The sequence below is a fragment of the Cherax quadricarinatus genome, chromosome 7 (assembly GCF_038502225.1).
Source record: "Cherax quadricarinatus isolate ZL_2023a chromosome 7, ASM3850222v1, whole genome shotgun sequence".
Taxonomy (NCBI): domain Eukaryota; kingdom Metazoa; phylum Arthropoda; class Malacostraca; order Decapoda; family Parastacidae; genus Cherax; species Cherax quadricarinatus.
In genome coordinates this window covers 16,440,994-16,460,662 of record NC_091298.1, presented here as the reverse complement: position 1 = coordinate 16,460,662, position 19,669 = coordinate 16,440,994, and the positions used below count along the sequence as shown (strand labels likewise).

Here is a 19,669-nt window from a genome sequence, read left to right as displayed (position 1 = left end):
GGAATAGATAATGCCCGAGAAGGAGAGAGATATAAAGAACAGAGCGTATACCACCTATGTAAGTGGATACGGGCTGCTGTGTAATGCAGCGAAGTATGAATAAATAGCTGATGGTACGGAATATCAGTGCGGAGAAGAAGGGCACTTTCATTAAAGGTCCCATCAGGAAAAGGATCTGAAGAATACAATAAATTATAGCCTGAGATGTGAGAAATAACAGCAGAGTGTAATTTTGGTTCCTGTAAGCAAACACCAACAGGGGCAAACTGGGAGAGTAACATCTGAAGCTCACCCCGATTACCCCTGAGGCCGCGTATATTCCACTGTAAAAAGGCCATGATTGGCAATGATAAAGATACTTGAAATCCGCAGGTAAGGGTTCCTACGGACTAGAAGGGTTAGAAAAGTCCACATGCGGAGGCAGTGGAAAATGTTCAAGCAGCGAAGGAACGGTGCGCTGTGAAGAAAGGAGTTGCGCAGATGGAGCAGAGGAGAGAGAAAGAGCGGAAGGTGGATCAGTGTCCATTGATGGTTTGGTCTCTGCAATATATTCAGAGATTGCTTCAAGTGTTTCGGAATTCAGAGATGTCGTATGGGAGACAATATTGGGAATGGTAGGGGGAGGATGAGTAAAGATTGGAACTGTATTGGACTGTACCAAGGTAGGGGGGGGCGAAAGGGTGGAGGGAACTGGAGAAGCGTGGCAGGGGACAGAAGAGACAGGAACCTGGGAGGTGGCAGAAGAGGAAGAAACTTGGGAGGGAACAGGGGAGGAAGGTACGTTACGAGGAGGAGGGTGAACCTCTGCACTTGTAACTGAGCCAGTGAGAGGGGAAGAACTAGGGACAGAGACAGGGAGGGTAAAATGAGGAGGTGGAAGATGGGTAGGAGGTGTTACCGGACCTTTTTTTGACTTTTGAGAAGTAGAGGGACGATTGGGAAGAGGTGTCGTACGAGGTCTCGTCGATACTGAGGCTTGTAAGAGAGAACTCGAAGAAGCGAGATTAGACTGAGGCGTTGAAGTAGGGACGTCTGAGCCGAGGACAGCAAAAGGATTAGATACAGGAGTGATTATGGGAGAGGTAACCACAGAGGTGGGTGTAGAAGATGGGATACCAGAAGTGGGGGGACGTTTTGAAACACGGGAATAAGAAACACGTGGGAGTCTCCCTTGGAGGCGGAGATGAGAAACTGCCATGGCATAAGGGAGACCTTCTGTCTCTTTGAGGTAACGGATTTCCCGCTCGTTTAAATAGACCTGACAACGGCGAGAGTACGAAGGGTGAGCCTCATGACAGTTAAGGCAAGAGGGAGATCGATTGCAAGACGTATTAGAATGGTCATCGGCACCACAGACTGGGCATTCGGCGATAGATCTGCAATATTTCGCTGGATGGCCAAATCGCCAGCAATTTCTACACTGTTGTGGTGTAGGGATCACCTTTCGAACTTGTAACCGATGTCCTGCTATATAAACGGAGGATGGGAGTTCTCGGCTGTCAAAAGTTAAACGAGCCACATTGCTAGGGTATCGTCTCCGCCCACGGGCAGGAAGAACGTAAGTGTCTACCTTGAGGATTGGGAGATCTTGGAGTTCCAGCTGTTCTAGAATGTCGGTGCCACATGTCTGGAAATTTTGTTGAACTATGGTATGGGGCAGAATAACGGTACCACTACAAGAATTGAGGGAATGATGTTTTTCAAGGGTGACAGGAACAGTATCTATATGGGAAAGACGAGAGAGCTCACGAGCCTGGGTAGCATTCTGTACGGTAATGATGCGCGTACCGCTCTTAAGAGCATGAAAAGAAATATCTTTACCAACATGGCGTAGGAGTGCCTTGCCAATACTATGGTCAGAAAGATAGGCAGTAGAGGAAGGTGGTCGTAAAGTGAAGAATTTAGTCCACTGTTCAGTCTGAAACTGAGCGTGGAAAGGTAGTGAAGGACGTGTCGATCGTTTCTGAGAAGAACGAGAAGGTGAAGGTGGAGAAGTATCATCAGCAGGTAATTGTCGTTGACGTTTAGGCGTGGGACCAGAGTTGGTCCGACGTGGAACGGGTCGGCGATTTGAAAATTGCCGCACCGTAGAGGGAGAGGCCGGAAGCATAGTCAGAGGAGAGCGAAGGTCTGATAAATCGAAGGAGTCAGTCGAGGCCTCAGTACCTGAAGCGGGTGAGGAAACAGCACCGGCAATAGGTACAGAGGCATGAGGAATGTCTGAAGAGTGGTCCAAAGACGAGGCGGGGTCAGAACGGGGTGCGGTATCAAGAAGGGGCCCGGGGGTACCAGGTTCATGGACTAGGGCTGCCATGGTTAGGTTACTTCTTTCTTTTTGTTTTTAAGAAAAAAAAAGAAAGAAGAAAAGAAAATAAAAATAAAAAAAAGAAAAAAAAAGGGGGGACCGGGGAGGGATAGTTCCTAGGAGGAATGAAAGGGCCAGAAATCTCCCTCTGCGCCCAAGAGGACTCGACACCGCTAGTAGCGCAGATGCAGCATGGAACCCGTGCCATACCCTACCCTTCATGCCAGTAAACCAGCAATCTGGGATAGCAATCTCACATCTGCCGAGCTACCTCGGTGGACAAAAGAGAGGGCGGCCGGATATCCGCCACAAAGCATACCTCCTTCAGCCACCACCCCCGGAATCCGAAAGGTGGCTTCCAGAGATACACCCGTCGCCCAAAAGACACCCAAAGCTACTCCGGGATACCGGAGAGGGATCGGGACATCCCTAGGCAATCCAGATTCCACGGCAAACTACGCCACCGCCAAGAAACCTCAACGGAATGGGATGGACCCCGGTGTCCTTTCCCCTACCTAGGAACTAGCGCGCCTGTGGGAGAAATCACGAAGGCTAAAAAGAGGAAGGGCAAAAGGGAGGGGTGAGGAGGAGGAGGAGGAATGGAAAAAGGGGAGGATGGGGAGGATGGGATAGGGGAGGGGAGAATGGGGGGTAATTAGGTTCGGTCTGAGGAAGAAGACCGACAGGGCTAATTCCTCAGACCAAGAGCCTCTTCACCACGCCAAGGAGCCCCCCTTGAAGAGGTGAGGATGGTAATGCCCCCACTTTTCCTGGTCTGCTTAAATTGGGATGCCCTAAACCATGACCAATCATTCATGGTTATATTTTATTATCTGAGAAATAGAGTAAAAACTTCAATATTTTTATGTGATGAATTCAAAATGGAGGGCAAGTGTAATGAAGAAGCCTGAGGGATGTGATTAATGAACTGAGTAAATGTTGCTTTAGTGATTACAATATTTTTTTTTTAATTATTTTTTTGAATATAAATTAATTTTTTTTTCATTTTGTGTAAAATTGATCAAATTATTGACTTCTGTACATTTTATAGGGTAGTTTTGATAGTTGAATGAGTGGTTTCATATGCTCAATTGATAGAACAAAAGGCATATTAGTGAAATAGCTAAGAATGTGGTCAAATTGAGCAGTGGAAATGGGACTCAAAGTTGGTGAAATTGTCAATGTATATATGTATTGCATTTAGACTGTCAACTTTGCACCTGCATATTTGCATAAGTTTTGAATCAAATTTTGCATTTTTGGTGTCATTACCTTCAGGGAAAAATGCCCACGATCTCAGATTTTTTTTTTTATTGACATTGTTAGCACTTTTAATTTGGGGGGTTGTGACAGTAAAGAGGTTAATGCCATGAAGTAGAGGGTGGCTGTGGCCGTACTGGGCCGAGGTTGACAATTGGGAATGATGTATGTAAAAGGTTGGGGATCTAGGGATGCTGATGCAACTTCATCAGTTGGTTGTTGTAATGGAGTGCTCAGGTATTCTGCTGTATGTTGCTGACTTGTTTTACCCTGTGTATTCTAAACTAGTTAAAACATCCAGCACTGTGATTTGTTTTCAGGCTGTCACTCCTCCTCATACTGTTTTATAGTATAAGGCATTTTACCTAATAAGGCTATCAAATGGAACGCCTTTATTTGCTTCTCAAGCCACACATTTAGAAAACTTTGTTTTATTTAGCTACAAATGACCTATTCCTCATTCTTTTCACTGTGACATTAAGGATTATTCATTGCACAAGACTACCTTCATCTTATTGTGTCGAATTTAACAGATTGTCGAGTCTCTAACACCATACACTGGTGCTGTCTCCATGACATGTGCACCACCCTTCAGCATATTAGCTCTTTCACTGTCCAGACCCCTGTAATGAAACTGGTTCTCAATGTCAAAAAAAAAAAAAAATAAAAAAAAATTCTGAAGTGATAGAATCTTTTTCCAAATGTAATGACACTAAAAATGCTGAATTTGATAGAAAACTTACAGAATTACACTGGTGCAAAGTTAGCAGTCTCAGCACAATTTACACAACGGCAATTTTGCCCACTTTGAATCCTATTTTAGACAAATTCCATTGTCCAGTTGAATGAGCACAAGAACCCATCCATTCAACTATTTTAACTACCCTATTGTCATCAGAATTGGGTAATGTGTCAAATTTCACACAAAATAAAAAAAAAAAATGCCAATTTAACCCTTTGAGGGTCGACAGGCCCTCTCCGAAACTCGTTCTCAGGGTCGGCCAAATTTAAAAAAAAAAAAATTATTTTCTCTTATGAAAAGATAGAGAATCTTTTCCCGATCATAAAGACACCAAAAGTTTGAAATTTGATAGAAAACTTACGGAATTATGCTCTCGCAAAGTTAGCGGTCTCGGCGATGTTTACGCATCGGCGATTTTGCCCACTTTGAGCCCCATTTTCGGCCAATTTCACTGTACTAGTCGACAAAAAACATGAATATTTCGATAGAACTCCATTTTTTCTATCGAATGGGTGCAAGAAACCACTCATTTATGAAATTCTACTATCCAGTACAGTGGTCAGAATTTAGCAATTTTGCCAATTTCACACAAATTTCAAAAGATGCCAATTTCCGAATAGGGTCCAGAATAAACAAGAAAGACATTCCTGGCACTAAAATGACATTTCCTCTAGTCATTAGTCATGTCTCAAGGCCCCTCTTATATTCTTTTGCTTTCCACTTTGAATTTTTATTTTCACAAAAAATATAAGATTTACTGTTATGCAGACTACTGCATTAGTGTAAAAAATGGTATAAATATTATTGGTGCACTTGTGAAAGAATATTAGACTCACCAGTTGACGTGTATTGCACGCTTGGCACGATTTGTTTACTTTTGAAGTTTGGTAAAAATCGAACATTTCTGCTACTTTGAGCTCAATTTCAAGGCACCTTTCTTTGTAAAACCAGTCAAAATCATCTCAATTTCTGTAGTATGTCTTCCATTCTATAAAATGAGACCAAGAAAACTAGAATACAACAATAAATACCATACGAAAATACACTGCAAAGTCGCTGATTTATTAAAAAAAAATGGTCAAAGTTTTTTTTTTCTCATTATGCACTGTGTGCTGCAGGATTTTTTTTAGACTGTGCACACTGACCACATAGACCCATTCTTTCATATGAAGGCCTACCAGCTTTCTCCCACTAGATTTGAGGCCGCTAGAATTTATGAGTACTAGTACGTCAAAAACCCCTACGCTTAAGACGTACTAGTACGACGAAAACCCTCAAAGGGTTAAACAAAGTCCATATTAAATAATGTACATATTCCTGGCACTGAAATAACATTTCCTCTGTTCACTAGTCACATCCCCAGGCCTCTCCTATATTACACTTGCTTTCCATTTTGAATGCGTATTCACATAAAAATAGAAGATTCTCTATTTCTTGGATACCATGTAACCAAGAAAGATCATTCATAGTTTACAGCATTTGTTTTCCTGTCTTGTGTTCCTGTCTTTCTGTTTCCTGTAAACAAATTATGCTTGACAACAGTACTGTTATAAACAGTTACTGGAACTTATCATTCTCCTATTTTGTATTAACCCATACAATAGACTGGGGGTTGTAGGGGGCCTTAACCATCCTTTGGAATATCAACAAAAATCTAATATCTGCACTACTCTGAGCCCAATTTCAAGTTCTTTTGTCTTGAAACCAATGAAAATCATCTCTATTTCAGTAATATGTCTTCCATTCTATCAAATGATACCAAGAAACAGCCAATGAAACTATAAAAATTATCTGAGAAACACTGCAGTTATTTTAAACCATACACAGTTTTTTTGTTTTGTTTTTTCATCATACACCACATGAAGCAGGATTTTTTTTTTTATATGGTGCACACTTGCTGCACAGACCCATTCTCTCGCACCTAGGCCAAAATTTACCACTCACAGCTTATCTGAGTGAACCGAGCTCGTTACGCAGAATTAGTGACAGACCCTGGCCTCAATGTCATAGTTCTACGTGACCAGTGAAAGGGTTAATTACCTGTAATTTTTTTTGAAATAGCCATAGTTTCATATTTAATTTTCTTCCCTGCTTCACTAGTGTCACCTGCATTTCATTTAAATAGTGTGATAAATATCCAGTGATGAGATGGGGTGATGAAAATAAAAAAACCTGAGCAATGATATAGGTATAATGATCCATGTGGGAATCTGTTCACCCACCCACCCTCCCTCCCTCCCTTCCCTACTCCACTAAAACTGAGCTGCCCAACATGTAGTGATGGGTCTCCTGCCCGCCTGCTGCAGCACTCGATGGAAATGAATCACTCCCAGGTGCCTTAATAGAAACAGATGAACTACTGAAAATGAAAAAGCTAAATTTAAATTGCATATTGAAAATGTGAGCTATGATCATGTGGCCCGAGGTTTACTACTGTGTAATATATATACATACAGTGGCATCTCGGCTTACAAATGCCCCACCATGCAAATTTTTCAGGATACGAACAGTCACTCGATCGATTTTTTGCTTCTGGATACGAACTAAATTTCAGGATGTGAACTTCCCCCCTCAAGGGAGGTTCCTTGGTGAGGGGCTCTTGATCAAGGGAATTAGATCTGTGCTCCACTTACCTAAATTAATAATAATCATAATAATTATTATAATACATATATACTAATACACTGCAGCAGGCCTGTTGGCCCATACTAGGCAGGTCCTTCACAAGCCCACTAACAGAATATTTGCCCAACTCAATTTTCAATGCTATCCAGGCAATAAGCTTTGATAATTCTGTTTACTCATGTGCAGATCCCACTCACATCCAACCCCTCTCACTCATGAAATTATCCAACACAAATTTGAAACTACCCAAGGTGTTAGCCTCAGTAACCATACTAGGGAGATTGTTCCACTCATCAACATAAGAATGGAGGAACACTGCAGCAGGCCTGTTGGCCCATACTTGGCAGGTCTGTCACAAATCCAGCCTACTAACAATAAACGCTGTCCAAGCAATAAGCTTTAAAAATCCTATTTACTCACGAGCAAGTCCCACTCGAATCCAACCCCTCTCACTCGTGTATTTATCCAACCTAAATTTGAAACTACCCAAGGTTTTATCTTCGATAGAACCTTGGGTAGCTTTAAAAAGAGATTGGACAAATACGTATACGAGTGGGAGGAGATGGGTATGATTGGTGTCGTAGGTACATAACATTAGAAAGGAGGAACACTGCATAGGCCTGTTGGCCCATACTAGGCAGGTCCTTCACAGATCCAACCCACTAACAGAATAAACATACCCAAGCAATAAGCGTTGACAATTCTATTTACTCATCTTGACTGTGTGCTAATGGAGTTACAGGAAGCTGACATCAAAGAAATGCTGAACACTGACAATGATGCACCTATTGTGCATTACTCAAGTGATGGTGAAATTAGATGAATCGTGATATATAAATAAGCTGTAGAGTCGATATTAGCATCATACTGAAGTATTTTGGCAGGAATTCCACTGGAATGGATTAATGCCATTTCAATTAATTTAAATGAGGGAAATTGACTCAGCATACAAACAAATTGGGATACAAACGAGCTCATGGAATGGATTAAATTTGTAAGCTGAGGTTTCACTGTATATATATATATATATATATATATATATATATATATATATATATATATATATATATATATATTTTTTTTTTATTATCACACCGGCCGATTCCCACCAAGGCAGGGTGGCCCGAAAAAGAAAAACTTTCACCATCATTCACTCCATCACTGTCTTGCCAGAAGGGTGCTTTACACTACAGTTTTTAAACTGCAACATTAACACCCCTCCTTCAGAGTGCAGGCACTGTACTTCCCATCTCCAGGACTCAAGTCCGGCCTGCCGGTTTCCCTGAATCCCTTCATAAATGTTACTTTGCTCACACTCCAACAGCACGTCAAGTATTAAAAACCATTTGTCTCCATTCACTCCTATCAAACACGCTCACGCATGCCTGCTGGAAGTCCAAGCCCCTCGCACACAAAACCTCCTTTACCCCCTCCCTCCAACCCTTCCTAGGCCGACCCCTACCCCGCCTTCCTTCCACTACAGACTGATACACTCTTGAAGTCATTCTGTTTCGCTCCATTCTCTCTACATGTCCGAACCACCTCAACAACCCTTCCTCAGCCCTCTGGACAACAGTTTTGGTAATCCCGCACCTCCTCCTAACTTCCAAACTACGAATTCTCTGCATTATATTCACACCACACATTGCCCTCAGACATGACATCTCCACTGCCTCCAGCCTTCTCCTCGCTGCAACATTCATCACCCACGCTTCACACCCATATAAGAGCGTTGGTAAAACTATACTCTCATACATTCCCCTCTTTGCCTCCAAGGACAAAGTTCTTTGTCTCCACAGACTCCTAAGTGCACCACTCACTCTTTTTCCCTCATCAATTCTATGATTCACCTCATCTTTCATAGACCCATCCGCTGACACGTCCACTCCCAAATATCTGAATACGTTCACCTCCTCCATACTCTCTCCCTCCAATCTGATATTCAATCTTTCATCACCTAATCTTTTTGTTATCCTCATAACCTTACTCTTTCCTGTATTCACCTTTAATTTTCTTCTTTTGCACACCCTACCAAATTCATCCACCAATCTCTGCAACTTCTCTTCAGAATCTCCCAAGAGCACAGTGTCATCAGCAAAGAGCAGCTGTGACAACTCCCACTTTGTGTGTGATTCTTTATCTTTTAACTCCACGCCTCTTGCCAAGACCCTCGCATTTACTTCTCTTACAACCCCATCTATAAACATATTAAACAACCACGGTGACATCACACATCCTTGTCTAAGGCCTACTTTTACTGGGAAAAAATTTCCCTCTTTCCTACATACTCTAACTTGAGCCTCACTATCCTCGTAAAAACTCTTCACTGCATTCAGTAACCTACCTCCTACACCATACACTTGCAACATCTGCCACATTGCCCCCCTATCCACCCTGTCATACGCCTTTTCCAAATCCATAAATGCCACAAAGACCTCTTTAGCCTTATCTAAATACTGTTCACTTATATGTTTCACTGTAAACACCTGGTCCACACACCCCCTACCTTTCCTAAAGCCTCCTTGTTCATCTGCTATCCTATTCTCCGTCTTACTCTTAATTCTTTCAATTATAACTCTACCATACACTTTACCAGGTACACTCAACAGACTTATCCCCCTATAATTTTTGCACTCTCTTTTATCCCCTTTGCCTTTATACAAAGGAACTATGCATGCTCTCTGCCAATCCCTAGGTACCTTACCCTCTTCCATACATTTATTAAATAATTGCACCAACCACTCCAAAACTATATCCCCACCTGCTTTTAACATTTCTATCTTTATCCCATCAATCCCGGCTGCCTTACCCCCTTTCATTTTACCTACTGCCTCACGAACTTCCCCCACACTCACAACTGGCTCTTCCTCACTCCTACAAGATGTTATTCCTCCTTGCCCTATACACGAAATCACAGCTTCCCTATCTTCATCAACATTTAACAATTCCTCAAAATATTCCTTCCATCTTCCCAATACCTCTAACTCTCCATTTAATAACTCTCCTCTCCTATTTTTAACTGACAAATCCATTTGTTCTCTAGGCTTTCTTAACTTGTTAATCTCACTCCAAAACTTTTTCTTATTTTCAACAAAATTTGTTGATAACATCTCACCCACTCTCTCATTTGCTCTCTTTTTACATTGCTTCACCACTCTCTTAACTTCTCTCTTTTTCTCCATATACTCTTCCCTCCTTGCATCACTTCTACTTTGTAAAAACTTCTCATATGCTAACTTTTTCTCCCTTACTACTCTCTTTACATCATCATTCCACCAATCGCTCCTCTTCCCTCCTGCACCCACTTTCCTGTAACCACAAACTTCTGCTGAACACTCTAACACTACATTTTTAAACCTACCCCATACCTCTTCGACCCCATTGCCTATGCTCTCATTAGCCCATCTATCCTCCAATAGTTGTTTATATCTTACCCTAACTGCCTCCTCTTTTAGTTTATAAACCTTCACCTCTCTCTTCCCTGATGCTTCTATTCTCCTTGTATCCCATCTACCTTTTACTCTCAGTGTAGCTACAACTAGAAAGTGATCTGATATATCTGTGGCCCCTCTATAAACATGTACATCCTGAAGTCTACTCAACAGTCTTTTATCTACCAATACATAATCCAACAAACTACTGTCATTTCGCCCTACATCATATCGTGTATACTTATTTATCCTCTTTTTCTTAAAATATGTATTACCTATAACTAAACCCCTTTCTATACAAAGTTCAATCAAAGGGCTCCCATTATCATTTACACCTGGCACCCCAAACTTACCTACCACACCCTCTCTAAAAGTTTCTCCTACTTTAGCATTCAAGTCCCCTACCACAATTACTCTCTCACTTGGTTCAAAGGCTCCTATACATTCACTTAACATCTCCCAAAATCTCTCTCTCTCCTCTGCATTCCTCTCTTCTCCAGGTGCATACACGCTTATTATGACCCACTTCTCGCATCCAACCTTTACTTTAATCCACATAATTCTTGAATTTACACATTCATATTCTCTTTTCTCCTTCCATAACTGATCATTTAACATTACTGCTACCCCTTCCTTTGCTCTAACTCTCTCAGATACTCCAGATTTAATCCCATTTATTTCCCCCCACTGAAACTCTCCTACCCCCTTCAGCTTTGTTTCGCTTAGGGCCAGGACATCCAACTTCTTTTCATTCATAACATCAGCAATCATCTGTTTCTTGTCATCCGCACTACATCCACGCACATTTAAGCAACCCAGTTTTATAAAGTTTTTCTTCTTCTCTTTTTTTAGTAATTGTATACAGGAGAAGGGGTTACTAGCCCATTGCTCCCGGCATTTTAGTCGCCTCATACGACACGCATGGCTTACGGAGGAAAGATTCTTTTCCACTTCCCCATGGACAATAGAAGAAATAAAAAATATATATATATATATATATATATATGATATAGAATATAGGTGGTAGTAGAAGACAATATTCATAAGAACATAAGAAAGGAGGAACACTGCAGCAGGCCTGTTGGCCCATACTAGGCAGGTCCTTTACAATTCATCCCACTAACAAAAATTTGACCAATCCAATTTTCAATGCTACCCAAGAAATAAGCTCTGATGTGCAAGTCCCACTCAAATCCAACCCTTCCCACTCATGTACTTATCCAACCTAAATTTGAAACTACCCAAAGTCCTAGCCTCAATAACCCAACTAGGTAGACTGTTCCACTCATCTACTACCCTATTTCCAAACCAATACTTTCCTATGTCCTTTCTAAATCTAAACTTATCTAATTTAAATCCATTACTGCGGGTTCTCTCTTGGAGAGATATCCTCAAGACCTTGTTAATATCCCCTTTATTAATACCTATCTTCCACTTATACACTTCAATCAGGTCTCCCCTCATTCTTCGTCTAACAAGTGAATGTAACTTAAGAGTCTTCAATCTTTCTTCATAAGGAAGATTTCTAATGCTATGTATTAATTTAGTCATCCTACGCTGAATGTTTTCTAACGAATTTATGTCCATTCTGTAATATGGAGACCAGAATTGAGCTGCATAATCTAGGTGAGGCCTTACTAATGATGTATAAAGCTGCAGTATGACCTCTGGACTTCTGTTGCTTACACTTCTTGATATAAATCCCAGTAATCTATTTGCCTTATTTCGTATGCTTAGGCATTGCTGTCTTGGTTTAAGGTTGCTGCTTACCATGACCCCCAAGTCCTTTTCGCAATCTGTATGGCTAAGTTCTACATTATTTAACTTATAAGTGCTAGGGTTATGGACACTCCCGAGCTTCAGAACCTTGCATTTATCTACATTGAACTGCATCTGCCACTTTTCTGACCAAGAGTAGAGTTTGTCTAAATCCTCCTGAAGTTCCCTAACATCTACGTTTGAATCAATTATCCTACCTATCTTCGTGTCATCGGCGAATTTGCTCATATCACTAGTAATTCCTTCATCAAGATCATTGATATATATTATAAACAACAACGGGCCCAAGACTGATCCCTGTGGAACGCCACTTGTTACTGATCCCCACTCGGATTTAACCCCATTTATGGACACTCTCTGCTTCCTGTCTGTGAGCCATGATTTGATCCACGAGAGCACCCTTCCCCCAATGCCATGAGCTGCTACTTTCTTCAACAGTCTTTGGTGCGGAACTCTATCAAATGCCTTACTAAAATCTAAGTAAACAATATCAAATTCTTTATCGTGGTCAACAGCCTCAAAAGCTTTACTGAAGAAAGTTAATAAATTAGTTAGACAAGACCGGCCTCTTGTGAATCCATGCTGAGTATCATTAATCAAGCTATGCTTATCGAGATGGCTTCTTATAATCTCAGCTATAATTGACTCTAGCAACTTGCCTACAATTGAGGTCAGGCTTATTGGGCGGTAATTTGACGGTAACGACTTGTCCCCTGTTTTAAAAATAGGAATTACATTAGCCATCTTCCACATATCAGACACTACACCTGTTTGAAGAGATAAATTAAAAATATTAGTTAATGGTTCACAGACTTCCATTTTGCATTCCTTAAGAACCCTTGAAAAAACCTCATCAGGACCCGGTGACTTATTTTGCTTCAGTCGGTCTATCTGCTTCACAACCATTTCACTAGTGACTGTGATGTTACATAATTTATCTTCTTCTGATCCACTATAAAAATTAATTACCGGAATATTATTAGTGTCTTCCTGTGTAAAAACCGAGAGAAAATAATTATTTAAAATCGAGCACATTTCATTCTCTTTGTCAGTAAGATGCCCATAGTTATTTTTAAGGGGACCTATCTTATCTCTGACTTTTGTTCTATATACCTGGAAAAAACTTTTTGGGTTAGTTTTAGAATCCCTAGCAACTTTAATTTCATAGTCCCTTTTTTTTTATTTTATTTATTTTTTTTATTATCACACCGGCCGATTCCCACCAAGGCAGGGTGGCCCGAAAAAGAAAAACTTTCACCATCATTCACTCCATCACTGTCTTGCCAGAAGGGTGCTTTACACTACAGTTTTTAAACTGCAACATTAACACCCCTCCTTCAGAGTGCAGGCACTGTACTTCCCATCTCCAGGACTCAAGTCCGGCCTGCCGGTTTCCCTGAATCCCTTCATAAATGTTACTTTGCTCACACTCCAACAGCACATCAAGTATTAAAAAACCATTTGTCTCCATTCACTCCTATCAAACACGCTCACGCATGCCTGCTGGAAGTCCAAGCCCCTCGCACACAAAACCTCCTTTACCCCCTCCCTCCAACCCTTCCTAGGCCGACCCCTACCCCGCCTTCCTTCCACTACAGACTGATACACTCTTGAAGTCATTCTGTTTCGCTCCATTCTCTCTACATGTCCGAACCACCTCAACAACCCTTCCTCAGCCCTCTGGACAACAGTTTTGGTAATCCCGCACCTCCTCCTAACTTCCAAACTACGAATTCTCTGCATTATATTCACACCACACATTGCCCTCAGACATGACATCTCCACTGCCTCCAGCCTTCTCCTCGCTGCAACATTCATCACCCACGCTTCACACCCATATAAGAGCGTTGGTAAAACTATACTCTCATACATTCCCCTCTTTGCCTCCAAGGACAAAGTTCTTTGTCTCCACAGACTCCTAAGTGCACCACTCACTCTTTTTCCCTCATCAATTCTATGATTCACCTCATCTTTCATAGACCCATCCGCTGACACGTCCACTCCCAAATATCTGAATACGTTCACCTCCTCCATACTCTCTCCCTCCAATCTGATATTCAATCTTTCATCACCTAATCTTTTTGTTATCCTCATAACCTTACTCTTTCCTGTATTCACCTTTAATTTTCTTCTTTTGCACACCCTACCAAATTCATCCACCAATCTCTGCAACTTCTCTTCAGAATCTCCCAAGAGCACAGTGTCATCAGCAAAGAGCAGCTGTGACAACTCCCACTTTGTGTGTGATTCTTTATCTTTTAACTCCACGCCTCTTGCCAAGACCCTCGCATTTACTTCTCTTACAACCCCATCTATAAATATATTAAACAACCACGGTGACATCACACATCCTTGTCTAAGGCCTACTTTTACTGGGAAAAAATTTCCCTCTTTCCTACATACTCTAACTTGAGCCTCACTATCCTCGTAAAAACTCTTCACTGCTTTCAGTAACCTACCTCCTACACCATACACTTGCAACATCTGCCACATTGCCCCCCTATCCACCCTGTCATATGCCTTTTCCAAATCCATAAATGCCACAAAGACCTCTTTAGCCTTATCTAAATACTGTTCACTTATATGTTTCACTGTAAACACCTGGTCCACACACCCCCTACCTTTCCTAAAGCCTCCTTGTTCATCTGCTATCCTATTCTCCGTCTTACTCTTAATTCTTTCAATTATAACTCTACCATACACTTTACCAGGTACACTCAACAGACTTATCCCCCTATAATTTTTGCACTCTCTTTTATCCCCTTTGCCTTTATACAAAGGAACTATGCATGCTCTCTGCCAATCCCTAGGTACCTTACCCTCTTCCATACATTTATTAAATAATTGCACCAACCACTCCAAAACTATATCCCCACCTGCTTTTAACATTTCTATCTTTATCCCATCAATCCCGGCTGCCTTACCCCCTTTCATTTTACCTACTGCCTCACGAACTTCCCCCACACTCACAACTGGCTCTTCCTCACTCCTACAAGATGTTATTCCTCCTTGCAATATACACGAAATCACAGCTTCCCTATCTTCATCAACATTTAACAATTCCTCAAAATATTCCTTCCATCTTCCCAATACCTCTAACTCTCCATTTAATAACTCTCCTCTCCTATTTTTAACTGACAAATCCATTTGTTCTCTAGGCTTTCTTAACTTGTTAATCTCACTCCAAAACTTTTTCTTATTTTCAACAAAATTTGTTGATAACATCTCACCCACTCTCTCATTTGCTCTCTTTTTACATTGCTTCACCACTCTCTTAACTTCTCTCTTTTTCTCCATATACTCTTCCCTCCTTGCATCACTTCTACTTTGTAAAAACTTCTCATATGCTAACTTTTTCTCCCTTACTACTCTCTTTACATCATCATTCCACCAATCGCTCCTCTTCCCTCCTGCACCCACTTTCCTGTAACCACAAACTTCTGCTGAACACTCTAACACTACATTTTTAAACCTACCCCATACCTCTTCGACCCCATTGCCTATGCTCTCATTAGCCCATCTATCCTCCAATAGCTGTTTATATCTTACCCTAACTGCCTCCTCTTTTAGTTTATAAACCTTCACCTCTCTCTTCCCTGATGCTTCTATTCTCCTTGTATCCCATCTACCTTTTACTCTCAGTGTAGCTACAACTAGAAAGTGATCTGATATATCTGTGGCCCCTCTATAAACATGTACATCCTGAAGTCTACTCAACAGTCTTTTATCTACCAATACATAATCCAACAAACTACTGTCATTTCGCCCTACATCATATCGTGTATACTTATTTATCCTCTTTTTCTTAAAATATGTATTACCTATAACTAAACCCCTTTCTATACAAAGTTCAATCAAAGGGCTCCCATTATCATTTACACCTGGCACCCCAAACTTACCTACCACACCCTCTCTAAAAGTTTCTCCTACTTTAGCATTCAAGTCCCCTACCACAATTACTCTCTCACTTGGTTCAAAGGCTCCTATACATTCACTTAACATCTCCCAAAATCTCTCTCTCTCCTCTGCATTCCTCTCTTCTCCAGGTGCATACACGCTTATTATGACCCACCTCTCGCATCCAACCTTTACTTTAATCCACATAATTCTTGAATTTACACATTCATATTCTCTTTTCTCCTTCCATAACTGATCATTTAACATTACTGCTACCCCTTCCTTTGCTCTAACTCTCTCAGATACTCCAGATTTAATCCCATTTATTTCCCCCCACTGAAACTCTCCTACCCCCTTCAGCTTTGTTTCGCTTAGGGCCAGGACATCCAACTTCTTTTCATTCATAACATCAGCAATCATCTGTTTCTTGTCATCCGCACTACATCCACGCACATTTAAGCAACCCAGTTTTATAAAGTTTTTCTTCTTCTCTTTTTTAGTAATTGTATACAGGAGAAGGGGTTACTAGCCCATTGCTCCCGGCATTTTAGTCGCCTCATACAACACGCATGGCTTACGGAGGAAAGATTCTTTTCCACTTCCCCATGGACAATAGAAGAAATAAAAAAGAACAAGAGCTATTTAGCTTTTCTTATCCCCTTTTTAATGTCCCTCTTAATGTCAATATACTGATCCATAAGATGACCCTCGCCTCTTTTGATACGCCTATAAATTCCTTTCTTATGCCCTAGTAGATATTTCAGCCTATTATTCATCCATTTTGGGTCATTTCTATTTGATCTAATTTCCTTATAAGGGATAAACGTTCTTTGAGCAGCACAAATGGCTCCAGGTAGAACCTTGAGTTTTCCCTGAAGCAAGTTTATTTTCTCTGGAGAATAAGGGTCCCCAGCACAGTTCCAGAGGTGTTGAATGATGAAAGTATTTTCTTTTTTCTCTTTGGGTCACCCTGCCTCAGTGGGAGACAGTCGACTTGTTGAGAGAGAAAAAAAAATATCTATAATGCAAATTATTCATATTGTATACTTGGAGCTACTGGTCATGCATAAAGTACAATACCACTTCATCAGATCTTCAGATTCCCTTGGTGCTAAAATAAAACCATGCACACTATATTACACAATGATCTACAAATGTTTACATATTTTAAAACTTACCAGCAGGGTATCTTCAACACCACAAGCAAGCCAAATGTTTGACAACACTGGGGCTGAGGGTCAACAGCAATCTGGGGTGTGCCGTTTAGGATGGCGTGTGTGGAATGTTGGAGAGGTCATGGTAAGACAGTGTGTACATAACTAGCAGATGTTAGAATAGGTATGAAGGGTGAGGAGGGTATTTATGTAGAGCTATTAAAAAAGAAGTACAGTTTAAGTACAGCATGTACCAAAATAAAACAATCTGAGGGAATTATAATTTTCAATGGAATGCAAAATGCTGACACTGCCACACATGAAGTAAGTATATGCTATTTAAACTATAGTTATGCAAATGATTTTCTGCAATAAGAAAATCTGTTTTATTTTGTTCAGTTTTCAAGTCTTCTAAATTTATTATAATTTCACATGCAAGGTCAACTTGAGCACATACTCCTTAGCTGTTACATTATGTATGCTGGTATTACAGTGCATCTTATTGTGGCACTGACCCATAAGGGTTTTGTGCTTTTTGATATAATTTTGTTGAAAGATTCATAGAAAGCAATGTTCATTATATTAAAGGGAAGTACTAAACCCAATAAGTGTCATACAGCACCTGAGGAATGAGAGGTAATCAGACTTTATTAAAAGAAAAGATAGCTTCAATTCCTTGAATCAAGCTGTTACCTAGCATGAAGGCAATCTCCCTTGGAGGAAATATGCAATGAAAAATGCACTGAAAATAAAATCGATGAAGAGTGTAATGTGTTGAAGACCAAAGCAATCAATTTCTAAGATGGTGTACAGAAAACCTTTTTTTTTGTTAAAACTGAAAAAAAAAATCTAGCAGTCACTCGTGCTTTACCCTCATCACTACAGCTATCACTCTTGTAACACAGTACTTTTTTTTATTTTTTTTTTTGCAGCAGAGCTGGGGTGAAAAAAGATCAGACGGCTTGTATTTTCATCACTGATCTCAAATGATTACTTCTGTGAAAACTGTATTCTTCACTGCCATTAATATCACTAAACTTGAAAAACCTCTTGATTTGATTCCAAAATATCATGTATCCTTGCTGTGATGCCAGATGTGGTACTGAGCCTTTCCATCCAGAGAAGAAACAAATGAGCCAGAGTAATTAGTGTGCACTTCAGCTTCAAAGTTGTCTAAAAGCCTAAATGTCAGTTTGCGAGTTCTTTTTTTTTTTTTATGTATAGCTAAATCACATCCAGTTGACCACTCGGATTTTATATTAGGTCTTGACCAGTTAAAGGGTTAAAAATATAAACATTCAAGGACATGCAGGAAAATGCATTTCTGAATTAAAAATATAATTATAAATACTATAGGTATTATACTGGAAATACTTTCAAGACAAAAAGATGTAAAATTTGAAAAAATCCACAAGCAGAATGTTTTAGATGAATAAAACATTTACAACACTTGGGTATCTTTACTGCCAAAATGTTTCGTCTGCACAACAGGCTTCTTCAGTCAAATACAAGCGACTACAATGTAGGAAGCAGTACAATTTGACATGATCAGTCAAATTACTTGGACTTACCATCTTGGCAGAAGATGGTAAGTCCCTCAAGCATGTGGCCAGACCTTGTAGACTAGAGTAGAAATGAGGCTGGAGTTAACATCACTGAAACGGTAAGTATGGTAGCAGTGTATTCAAATGAACAAATTCAACTTAAAAGACCTACTGTGCAGGTGAAAAGTTTTAGCAGTCAAGATACAAGTGTTACAAATATGCCTTAATCATCAACTTCTGTATTGTATACCATCAATAATAGGAATTTTGGGTACCAGCAACAGGGAATGCCAGGAGCCATAACTTTAGATAAGAAACCAAGTAGAATAGATATTAACATTACTCAAGTAGAGGTATATAGCTGGAATGAAATAAGAAACAGTGTCTGCCAAAGCAATGGGAATTTTAAAAACTTATACAATAAATTTATAAGATGAGACACCACAAGCTCTTATTTCTGCGACTACAAATCGGTAATTTCAAATATTGTGGGTACATATATACATAGTAGCAGTACTGATCAAAAGCAGATCAAGATTTGATGATGTATCAATCCCAAATTCCAACGAATACCCCGAATACAGTAGACCATCATTTAGCATGGTAGTTATGTTCCTGAAAATGCCGTGTTAGGTAAAATCGTGTCGATGAACTGAAGAATTTATGGGAAAAATAGGGCTACGTTCCTGGGAGCCCCCAAAAAGCCAAAACTTTTTTTTAGGCCTTCACATCTTACAAAAATAAGAGTGAATATGTAGTTGTAGTTCATTGTGATGTATTATGTTGTTTTTACTGCTTAAGACTACAAATGTAACAAATAATAGTATTTCTTACCTTAAATTATAAGTGCTGGTGTTTGTGGATGATTGTGGAGAGTTATGCTGTGGCCCTACTGGGCTGAGGTGGATGGTAGAGGTTCTGGTACTGAAGTC

General features: G+C 40.3%; 1 protein-coding gene across 1 annotated transcript in view; it reads right to left on the bottom strand.

Moving 5' to 3' along the window:
- The window catches only part of LOC128686820 (protein piccolo), a gene marked incomplete in the record, with an annotated part of 287,532 nt that overhangs the window by 30,807 nt on the left and 237,056 nt on the right, over positions 1 to 19,669 (bottom strand). The window contains 1 exon segment of the mRNA XM_070082342.1: positions 17,218 to 17,288.